Below are 11850 nucleotides of genomic sequence, written 5' to 3' on the forward strand. Positions count from 1 at the left end.
GTTTATACCTAAGGAATTGGGGGGTGAAAGTCTTACATAGAGTATTTTGTTTGAAAAAAGAAACTACCTTTTGATGATTAGATTATCAAATTATGGCATACTCCCAAATTCTCCTATTTAATTTCTTCATTTGTGTAAATATGTAGCCAAAAAATCAACATCAATTTTCATTGAGTTAAAATTTATTATGCCTAGAGAAGGGTGTTGGACCATATATAGAGTGGGGTGAAAGTAGGTTGATAGTTGTTCATATGGAAAATAATACAATAATTAATAAATAATAATACAAGAATAAACTATATTTTTCATGCTCATAACTGTAAACCTACCTGTGCCTCACTCTGTATTGTTGTTCTTTTTTTTTTCTTAATTCTACAAGATTTTCACTTCTTAGAATATATTAATCTCACCCAAAAAGCCATAAAAAATTTAGACTCCTCAAATTTTAGAATTTTTTTGTGGTTATTGTAATAGTTTTGTTTTGTTTTTTTGTTTATTTGTTTTTCAGAAAAAAACTTAAGTTAAAGAGTGAAATGTGAGATCCTGAGAAAATGAACTCAATGTACAAAATCAGGAAGGAATCAAATAGTTTACTAGATTTAGAGAAATGCAATGATTTCAGTATGATGAGGACATGCCATGTTTGTGTTTAAAGGTATGTATACTGGTCCGGAGTATTTGAGGAACTATAGTTAGGAAGATGGACTAGGGCCAGATTATGACAGACATTACATGGCGTACTAAGGAGTTTGGACTTTGATCTCAAAGCCTCAGGGAAATAGTGAATGGTTCTAAACACCACCTCAAGATATTAATATAGTCAGGTTTTATTTCTAAAAAACATTTTCACTTTAAAAACATCTTAAAGACAGACAGACATAAAGGAAAATATAACCTACCTTGATTATTTGTTGTTTGATTTTGTTAGAAAAGGAAATTATAAAATAAATTAAAATGAAATCATTGAATTTTTTGAAATCTGCCTTTGACTAACATGTGTTTGATATCACAGGAGCTAAAGATTACCTCAGATTCTAACTTACTTCAGGCAACCTTTATTTTTCATTTGTAAACAGTTTCCATTAAACTGGAAACAGAAATGTTAATTAAATTTTCTGTAGACAATCATATTTGTAATAATAATTAAAAGTATATTAATAATAATTAACTATTTAATTGATTACTATCTGTTGAGTACAGTGCTTAGTTTTTATATCAACTTACATCCATTTGTTACAACTACCCTAAGAAGATCTCAGAGGTTTAGTCTCCCTGTACATGGCCTATTATACTGGCTGAAGTGAAAATACAGTTAACCTTTTCTCAAAAATAATGCATTTGTGTATAATTGAACAATCTGTACAACATAATTACTGCATTTATATACTAGCTGACTCTTTTTCGCTACCTTTCAGTTTCTAGTCCATTTTATTTTTACAATGTACAATACTAGAAAATCTAGCAGTCCAGGAGGCCACATAAGAGGAAAAATGTCCCTACTAGTTGGGTGAAAAAAAAAGGAGGGGGGTCAGAAAGATAGATTGAAATTAATCATCTTCCAGGGAGAATAATACATTTTGTACTCATTTCCCCCTGGATCAGAATGTTGCTAATACCTGGAGCTTTCTCTCATCTTACTTTAATTTTCACTTAATTTGATTTTGTGGTAATTCAATATTTAATAATGTCTATAATTGTTTTTTAAACACTTTGTAATAGAGCACCACCATTCACACCTATACTTTTCTATAGTGCCCATTTTTTAAAGGCTACTACTGATGGATAGTGGAGTAAGGTGAAACAATGGTCTATGGAAACCTTATCTTTGAGCCCTGCATGTGAGAGTAGAAAATTTGAATTTGAAATGATCTAGTTTTTTCTATGGTTACCAATGTCCTCCATTTTCCTAAACTTAGTATATTCTTTGCTGTCTTGTGTACAGTTTTCTACTCATTGCTGTTTTCTACTAAATTCAATTGTTGTGTTTCTCTCAGCAACAGACCTGACTATTGAAACACTTATTTTGAATTTCCTTTTAGAAATCTGAAAGTCATTTTCTAGGGGAAAAATTAATTGCCTACTTCTGATGTTTCCTTGTATGTGCATAGAGACCCAATTGTGGGGGGGGGGGGGATCCTAGCCTCATTCCACATTTTATACCATCACTAAGATAATGTATTTGACTGAAAAACTGCAGAGTGGTGACCTATAGGCCAGATCCTGCTTTCTTCCCAGGGGAACCAAGGAATCGTCAAGGAACACACTTTCCACTGCCCATGCTTAGTCCTTCACTCTGTTCCCTTTTCATTGCCACACAATAATACAGAGAGTAAAATTTAAATCATATATAGCAATAGAATAGAAAAGTTTTTTAGACTACAACTTGCTTTAAGATCCAAGCAACCATAGAGAACAAAACAAATGTTGCATAAAGAGTAAACACATTTTTAAATCCCGCAAACCTTAGCAATCAACACGATTTAACAGACATTACAAAGTGACACATTCAGCTTTCAAAAGGTTAATGCTTTAGGCTGTCAAATAAGCGTGAATTGATTAAATGTGGATAAACTAGGATGAATTAAAATTTCACCCTTAGCCATGATATTCAATCTTCTCAGCCTGAACTGTTCATCTCCCATTTCTGCAAGCTGCACTCTCAAAAATAGAGGACATATATTCAGAGTTAGCTCTCACAATAAGGGTTAGAGTCCTATTCTAAAGATTTTAAAACAATAAGGATACATAAGTATTTCAAGCGCATAACATTCCCCACAGGAGATCTAATTAGTTGCTCGTGGTCATTCTGAGCCTTCTACTGAATACATCTGTCCTCCTAGATGTCCAATATCCCTCCATCTGCTCTGCCAGCTATATTCTTAAGGGCACAACATGAAATATTGAAATCAGCAAATTAAATGCTTGGGTCTTAAACAGAAAATTCAGAGAACTGAATGAAACAGATAGAAACAATGAGAAAGAACTCTAATCAATGAGGTATTAAAAAGAACATTGTTAATTGTCAGAAGTATGGAAATGATTGCATTCAGAAAGTTACCAAAAAAAAAAAAAAATAACATGTTTAATATGTTCAAGATAGGAGCTCCATAAAGCACCAAGGGGGTAGGAAGAGAGGCTGGGTTGCAACGTTTTATGTTTAAAAAAAATGAAAAACTAATGCAATAGGTTTGATGCGAGAGTTCTAGTCTTACATTTTAATCCCACTAGGAGTCTAGCTCTAATCCAATGTTACATTCTGTTAGTAATACAAAACAGAAAAATATTGTGCCAAATTCTGGTACAGTATATAAAGTCTCTTTGCTGATACAGTTCACCCTGCCAACAAAACACTCAGTCCAAATCAATAAGTAAATAACTCCAGGAAAATATAGTTGGAAATGAATTGAAACAGAGCTAAAGTGTACAGGACAAAAATAAATCCTTTCACAATGCTGAGAGATTTCTGCACTGTTACAATCATGGACTGCACCTGTATAACTAACTTAAAATTGTGGCATTTGTGAATTACAGATCTTTCACGCATGTGAAACATTGGTAAAAAAATGGGCTTACTTTATTTGATTTTCTTTTTAAGAGCTCTTTTAAAAATAAATTGGAAGAGGCTGGATTTTCTCTTGCTTAAAAAATCAATCAGCAATCAAGATTACATGTTAAGAAATGGAGGTGAGTTATTTATATATTGGATATTAAACCCTTGTTAGAGGTGTTTGCAAATATCTTCTCCCATTATGTTGGTTGCCTTTTTGTTTCACTGGCAGTTTCTCTTTGCTGTGCAGAAGCTTTTTAGTTTGATATAGTCCCATTCATTTAAAAATCCAATTAAAAATGGGCAGAGGTCCTAAATAGACAATTCTCCCAAGAAAACATACAAATGGCCAGGAGATATATGAAAAGATACTCAACTTCGCTAGCTGTTAGGAAAATGTAAATCAAAACTACAAGATACCACCTCACAGCTGTTAGCATGGCTATTATCACCAAGAAAAGTAATAACAAGTGTTGGAAAAGTTGTGGAGGGAAAAGAACCCTCATTCACTGCTGATGGAAATGTAAACTGGTACAGCCACTATGGAAAAAAGTATGGAGGTCCCTCAAAAAATTAAGAATAGAGTTACTACCCTAGCCAAGTGGTTCAGTTAGTTGGAGCATCGTCCTGTACACCAAAATGTTGTGGGTTCAATTCCTGGTCAGAGCACATACCTGAGTTGCTGGTTTGATCCCTAGTTGAGGCGAGTATGGGAGGTAACAAGACCATGTCACATGTCTCACATCGATGTCTCTCTCTCTTTCTTTCTCCCCTCCCCCTTCCTCTCTCTAAACATATCCTTGGGTGAGGATTTAAAAAAATAGAATAGAATTACACACAACCCTTCTTCTTGATGTCTACCCCCCAAATGTGAAAACATTTATTTACAAAGATATACACACCCCTACTTTTATTGCAGCATTATTCACAGTTGCCAAGACATGGAAACATGATTGGATACAGAAGATGTGGTACATATACAATGGAATCCTCCTTAGCCGCAAGAAAAGATGAAATACCGCCATTTGCAACAACATGGATGGGCCTTGAGGATATCATGCTAAGAGAAATAAGTCAGACAGAAAAAGTTAAGAACCATATGATTTCACTCAATGTGGGATATAAAACTGAAAGCAACAAAGGAAAAAAAGAAAAACAAACAAAAACTCATAGACACAGACAACACTATGGTGGTTACCAGAGGAAAAAGGAGTAACGTGACAGTAAAAGGTAAAGTGGCTTAAATATATGGTGATGGAAGATGATTTGATTTTAGGTGGTCGACATACAAATCATGTATCAGAGAAACATACAATTGAAACCTATATAAGCTTATTAACCAATGCCATCCCAATAAATTTAATAATAAAAAAGAAAGAGAAGTGAGAATGCATGGTTTTCTAGGTGTTTTGTAGAACTTCTTAAAAAATAAACTTCTTTCTTTCTAAGTACAATTTTTTAATAAAGATAATTATAAAAGATGGAAAAAACTCAGAAAAGCCAATTACTTCTTTAATAGATCAGGTTTTTGACATAATACATCAATTTTAATAACTCTTATATAAAGCATAGTGGAGAACAAACATTTTTGCTTCATAATTAGAAAACTCATACTAAACTTGCTACAAAACAAAAAACAAAAACAAAAAAGAGTTTCAAAATAAATATAGTCTATGGCAAAGTAGTATAAAATGAAGCCAGAAGCCTTCAAAGATAAAAAAATTTTCTTCCTAATATTTTCTCTCTCTCTCTTTTTATTTTATGTTTTCTGAAGTTGATGAGAAGCTCAAATTCAAGGAATGCTGGGCTGTTATGTCTTGGCTCCTTTGGTATCCACTTTTTCACCGCTATTGTCCTTGGGTTTATCTTCTTCCTTAGCATCTGCTTTTTTGTCTTGTTTCCTTCTTGTCTTCCTTGATTCTAGCTTTCTTTGTTCCTTTCTTTCTTTAAAATTTTATCTTTACAGTTGAAAGTATTACAGATGTCCTCTTTTTCCCCCCATTGACCCCTTCTACCCTAAACTGCACTGCCCTTCCCCCCCGCAGGCCTTCACCCCTCTGTTGTCTGTGTCCATGGGTCATGCATACATGCATATAAATTCTTTGGCTAATCTCTTCCCATCCACCCTTTCTTAGGATCAGCCACATTCTTAAGACCCCCTTGCTCTTCAGATCCTCTGAATCTGAGAATTCTTCATCACCAGTCATTCATTTGTCTGATTCTCGAACAGAAATTATCTTGTCAAGATCTCCTCCTTCTTCATCCCCACTGTCTTCATGGACAGCATCGTCTGGAATAGCTTGCATTTGGACACCAGGTGCATGAGGCAATATTTGTAAATTTTCAAATAAATGCTGTTTTATATTTTCTGTATGTTCTGGAGTGTTCAGTTTTGTCATGTTTGAAAGACCAATATGCATTTTAAAGTATAGTCCAAAATACTAAAAGTAACCATTATATGGCAATTCATTGAGAATGTCACAATCAAGGGCAACTGTAGTCTCATATGTTAAACATTGAGCAACATTATGAATTGTGTATCCACATTCTCAAAGCATCAGTAATGGTAAATTGAAAGATTTTCAACTTCTACACATTTGATTATCAAACTGAAACAACCAAGTTTATCACCAAATAGTGATTCTGCATCACACTATAACTCTACAGCACTAGGCTGATACATATCCATCACTTTAGAGAGAATAGACACAAATATCTGCCCATACGACTCATCATTTATATCAACTCTCATTGAAAAATTGGTAGCATAGTATTTGCCTTTCTCTGTACCAATATCCCTCTAGTTTCCCGTTCTAGAATTGAAACAGTAGCTACACAATCTGTTGTATGAAAAGCTTCTGGAACCCCATCACCATGGTGGACATCAGTATCAGTATATAAGACTCTCTGATGATTCTTTAGTAATTCAAGGATATGAAGCACCATATCATTAACATAACAGAATCCTGATGTTTCTGATTTCTTAACATGATGTAATCCTCCAGTCCAACTAACAGCCACATCAGTTTATTGTAGGTTTAACTTCACAGCCCCAGCAACCGAGCCACCAGTTAAGAGCAGACGAAACTCAGAGTCCATCAAACACTGGACAATCTTCTGAACACTAAATCTCTGCACCGACTTATTATACTCAGACATGTTATCTGGTCTTATTGAACACTGAATTTTTTGTCCATAATAACAAGAAGTATTTATTGGGCATTTTGTATGTAACAAACATTTTATATACATCATCCTTTTTAAAAATGTATCTTTATTATTGAAAGTATTACAGATGTTCCCCTTTTCATCCCCATTGATTCCCTTGCTCCTACTTTCCTCACCCCCAGGCTTTTGCTGCACTACTGTCTGTGTCCATGGGTTATGCATGTATGCATATAAGTTCTTTGGTTAATATCTTCCTGCCTTCTCTTCCTCCTGAGATTCATCAGTCTGTTCCATGGTTGCATGTCTCCATGTCTGTTTTGTTTGTCAGTTTGTTTTGTTCATTAGATTCCACACATAAGTGAGATCATGTGAATTTGTCTTTCTCTGACTGGCTTTTGCTTAGCATAATCATCTCCGGGTCCCTCCATGTTGCCTCAAAGGGTAGTAGATCCTTCTTTTTGACAACTGCTTAGTATTCCATTGTGTAAATGCACTGTAGCTTTTTTATCCAGTCATCTACTTATGGACACTTGGGCTGCTTCCAGATCTTACCTATAGTAAATAGCACTGCTATGAACATAGGGCTGCATATATTCTTTCTGATTGGTGTTTCAGGATTCTTAGTAAAAGTTATTCCTGGAAGTGGGATTTATACAATTAATAACCTGGTTATTATTAACAGGAAAGAAGTGAAGAGGAGACTAAATAATATAGGCATGCCATTTACACAGCTTTGCTAGGAAGCTGCAGTTAACATTCTCCAAGTTTGTTCCCCACAGATCTCTGGGGAAAGAGACTGGACAATAGACACATACCCAGTAAAGCCTGGATGACATGGGAAGATGTTTTCTTGTCAGTCACATCTGGGAATAAGTCAGTGGCCAGAATAGGCATGGCCACTGCAAGCAAAGGAAGATTTGCTATTTAAACTCCTGAACAAAGGGAGTTATCTTTCACTCTTGGCCCTCTTGCTCTCTTGGGACTCATTGCAGGGGGCATGTTCCCTTGCATCCACCCAATGGAATAATGGACTAAATCTACCCAGTGTTACATTGGACACAGCTCCATCATAGAATGAAAACTCTGGACACTGGTCCTGATCTTGCCTTAGCTGCACATTTTCCAGGACTGGTTTAAAAACAATAGGACTTTATAAACTGAGGGGTACAATTCCACACAAATAAAAACATTCATTCTTCCATGCAAGTCTTAGAAAATTCCTTTTCTGAAGATATTACAAGAGCCACTCCACTCCCACTAGTGAGGGAGGATTCCCATCAACCCAATACTGGGGCAAAAGGTCAATGGGTCAAATGGCAGTTTCATTTTTAATTTTTGAGAAAGTTCCATAGTTTTCCATAGTGGCTGCACCAGTCTGCATTCCCACCAGCAGTGTACTAGGGTTCTTTTTCTCCACATCCTCATGAGCACTTATTGTTTGTTGATTTTTTGATGATGGCCATTCTCACAAGTGTGAAGTGATAGCTCATTGTCATTTTAATTTGAGTCTCTCTGATGATTAATGACCTTGAGCATTTTTTCATATGTCTTTTGGCTATCTGTATGCCTACTTTGGAGAAGTGTCTATTTAGGTCTTTGCCCATTTTTTAATTGGATTGTTTGTCTTCCTTTGTTAAGTTGTATGTATGCAAATATGTTCTCCCATATAGTGGTCTCCCTTTTCATTTTGTTGATGGTTTCTTTTGTTATGCAGAAGCTTTTTATTTTGATGCAGTGCCATTTGTTTTTCTCCTTTGTTTCTCTTGCCCTGGGAGATGTATCAGCAAACATATTGATACAAGAGAGGTCTGAGATTTTTCTAAGATTTTTATGGTTTCACGTCTTACATTTAAGTGCTTTATCCATTTTGAGTTTATTTTTGTATATGGTGTAAGTTGGTTGTCTAGTTTCACTTTTTTGCATGCAAGAGTCCAATTTTCCCAAATCCATTTATTGAAGAGACTATTTTTACTTCATTGTATGTTCTTGCCTCCTTTGTCAAATATTATTTGAGCATGATGGCTTGGGTTGATTTCTGGGTTTTCTGTTCTGTTCCAATGATCTATATGTCTGTTCTTGTTCCCAAACCAGTCTGTTTTGAATAAAGTGGCTTTGTAGTATAACTTGATATCTGGTATTGTGACCCCCTCCAACTTTGTTCTCAAAATTGCCATGGCTATTTGGGATCTTTTTTTTTGTTCCATATAAATTTTTGAAGTGTGTGTCCTAGACCTGTGAAATATGCCATTGGTATTTCAATAGGGATTGCATTGAATTTATAGATTGTTTTGGGTAGTATGGACATTTTAATGATGTTAATTTTTCCAATCCATGAACATGGTATATTCTTCCACTTGTTTATATCTTATTCTATCTCTTTTTGCAATGTCCTAGAGTTTTCCAAATACAGGCCTTTTACCTCTTTGGTTAAGTTTAGTCCTAAACATATTAACTTTTTTTTGGCAATGGGATTGCCATTTTTTGGTAAATGGGATTTTTTTTTTTTTTTTTTTAGTTTCTCTCTCCAAGAGTTGATTATTGGTGCATAAAAATGTCATCGATTTCTGTGTGTTAATTTTGTATCCTGCTACTCTGTTGAATTCATTTATTAAACCTAGCAGTTTTTTGGTGGAGTCTTTAGGATTTTCTATGTACAATATCATGTCATTTGTAAATATGTTTTGTTTCCTCCTTTCCAATTTGGATGTCTTTTATGTTTTTTTCTTGTCTGATTGCTGTAGCAAGGACTTCCAGTACTATGTTGAATAAGAGTGGTGAAAGCGGACGCCCCTGTCTTGTTCCTGTTCTTAAGGGAAATGGTTTTAGTTTTTGCCCACTGAGTATGATGTTGGCTGTAGGTTTGTCATATATAGCCTTTATTATGTTGAAGTATGATCCCTCTATTCCCACTTTGCTGAGAGTTTTGTTTTGTTTTTTAAATATATCTTTATTGATTTCAGAGAGAGGAAAGGAGAGGGAGAGACAGAGATAGAAACATCAATGATGAGAGAGTCATTGATTGAGCCCGCAACCCGGGCATGTGCCCTGACAGGGAATAGAACCCCGATCACCTGGATCCTAGGTCGATGCTCAACCACTGAGCCACGCCTGGCCGAGCAGCTGAGAGATTTAATAAAAAATGGGCATGGCTCAGGGGTTGAGCATTGACCTATGATCCTGGAGATCAAGGTTCAATTCCTGATCAAGGCACATGCCCGGGTTGCAGGCTCAACCCCCAGTAGGGGACACACAGGAGGCAACTGATCACTGACTCTCTCATCATTGCTGTTTCTATCTCTCTCTCCCTCTCCCTTCCTCTCTTTAAAATCAATAAAAACATATATATATATATTTTAAATGGGGTGTTGGATTTTGTCGAATGCTTTTTGTGTGTCTATTGATATGATCATGTGAGTTTTGTCTTTCGATTTGTTTATGTAATGTATCACATTTATTGATTTGCAAGTATTATACCAGCTTTGCAACACTGGAATAAATCTCACTTGTTCATGATGTATGATCTTTTTAATATATTGATGGATCTGATTTGCTAACATTTTGTTGTGGATTTTAGCATCTATTTTCATTAGGGATACTGGCCTGTAATTTTCTTTTTTTGTAGTTTCTAGAAGAATATATTTTAAATATAATAACAGTTATAAATATGTTCAGTGTACAGGTGAAACAAGTATTTGTGTTTCTATGATTTGGTCACATTCTCCTCTCTTAATCTCCAAATTAGGAGTATTGCTTTCTAAATATCTCCCTTAAAATAGTATATTTCTAAAAGGAAATTGGTATTGAGTTACAGTAACATTTGAACCTTCTAGTCATTTCTCATCAGTACCAATTATTTCATGTTTTGTGTCATGAAAGTCACCCAAAATAATTACTTTAATTACTTATATGAGGAGAATGGAATGGTAACATTTTATAAAAAGTTTGGTCTCACAGGTTACTAGAATAGGTGAAAATTATTGTGATAATGGCATGCACAGAACTGGAATTCAGGTAGTAAGGAGATTCTAAAAAATATGAGAATAATATTCAAGTTCTACTAAAATCAAAATATTAAAAATAAATTAATAGCCAACTCACAATGATTTGGCTTTTATTATATTTGTTCAAGGGCTCTATATATGAAAAGATTCCCATATCCATTATTTAGTTCAAGCATTATGCTCTATAATAGAGAGAATGTATAACAATATGTCTTTAAAACGTGATATTATGTGAGGTGCACACTTCACAGTATAATCTCAGTTACTGGCAGTAATATATTATATGGCCTTACATCTGTGAATTTCAGCATGCTTTCTTCTAAAACAAGGACAATATTTACAAACTTTCAAAGTTTAAGTAAAATATGAAAAAAACCTAGGTTTTCTGGCTAAGCATTCAACATATAACAATCTAGTATTAATGTCCTTCAAATTGATGATTTGCCTTGTGAATAATCTATATAATCATTTTTAAAAATTGTAGCTTTCATATAATTTTAACCAATGTCACCCCAATAAATTCAATTTTTTAAAAATTAAAACCTATGTGAAAAAAAAGTCAATAGAAAATCAGACAGAACACTCCCACAGTCATTTACCATTTACAATAATTTGCATTCACAAGTGATCAGCAACTAAAAACTATATAGTTTCCTTTGAAAATGTTTAAATATTTTTCTTAAATAGATAAAAAATGCAGAGTTTATTCTTTTGTCCTTTTATGCAAATGACTTTGTATCACATTCTCTTTTTTAATGACAAGGTAAGAAATACACTTTTGCAAAGCAAATTAAAAAAAAAAAAAAAAAATTCTTGAAGCGGCACTTATGATTGCTCAGCAACAAAAGAGCCTAAACAAAGCATGTCAAATGCATTACAAATCTGCTCAGAGAACAGCAAACCTATTCAGCGGGGCAAAATAGTGTTTTGACCAGCATGGCAAAAGTGATTTTTGTTTCCACATAAGATCTCTGTGGACCAATATGTAACTGAACTGTAGCTGCTTGTTAATGTCTTCTGCTATAATGAGATTCACATTAGATGGATGGGTTGCTGGCAAGAGGGAAAAAGGGAGGTGTGTTTTTTTTTTAAGTCCTCACCCATGGATATTTTTTCCATTGCTTTTTAGAAAGA

At 34.5% G+C, this 11850-nt stretch overlaps 1 pseudogene; it reads right to left on the reverse strand.

Moving 5' to 3' along the window:
* Window positions 1-5357: 5357 nt before the first annotated feature.
* LOC107545195 (histone deacetylase 2 pseudogene) lies at window positions 5358-6799 on the reverse strand (annotated as a pseudogene).
* Between the last annotated feature and the right edge of the window lie 5051 nt (window positions 6800-11850).

Source organism: Miniopterus natalensis, chromosome 2 (genome assembly GCF_054644295.1).
Source record: "Miniopterus natalensis isolate mMinNat1 chromosome 2, mMinNat1.hap1, whole genome shotgun sequence".
NCBI lineage: Eukaryota > Metazoa > Chordata > Mammalia > Chiroptera > Miniopteridae > Miniopterus > Miniopterus natalensis.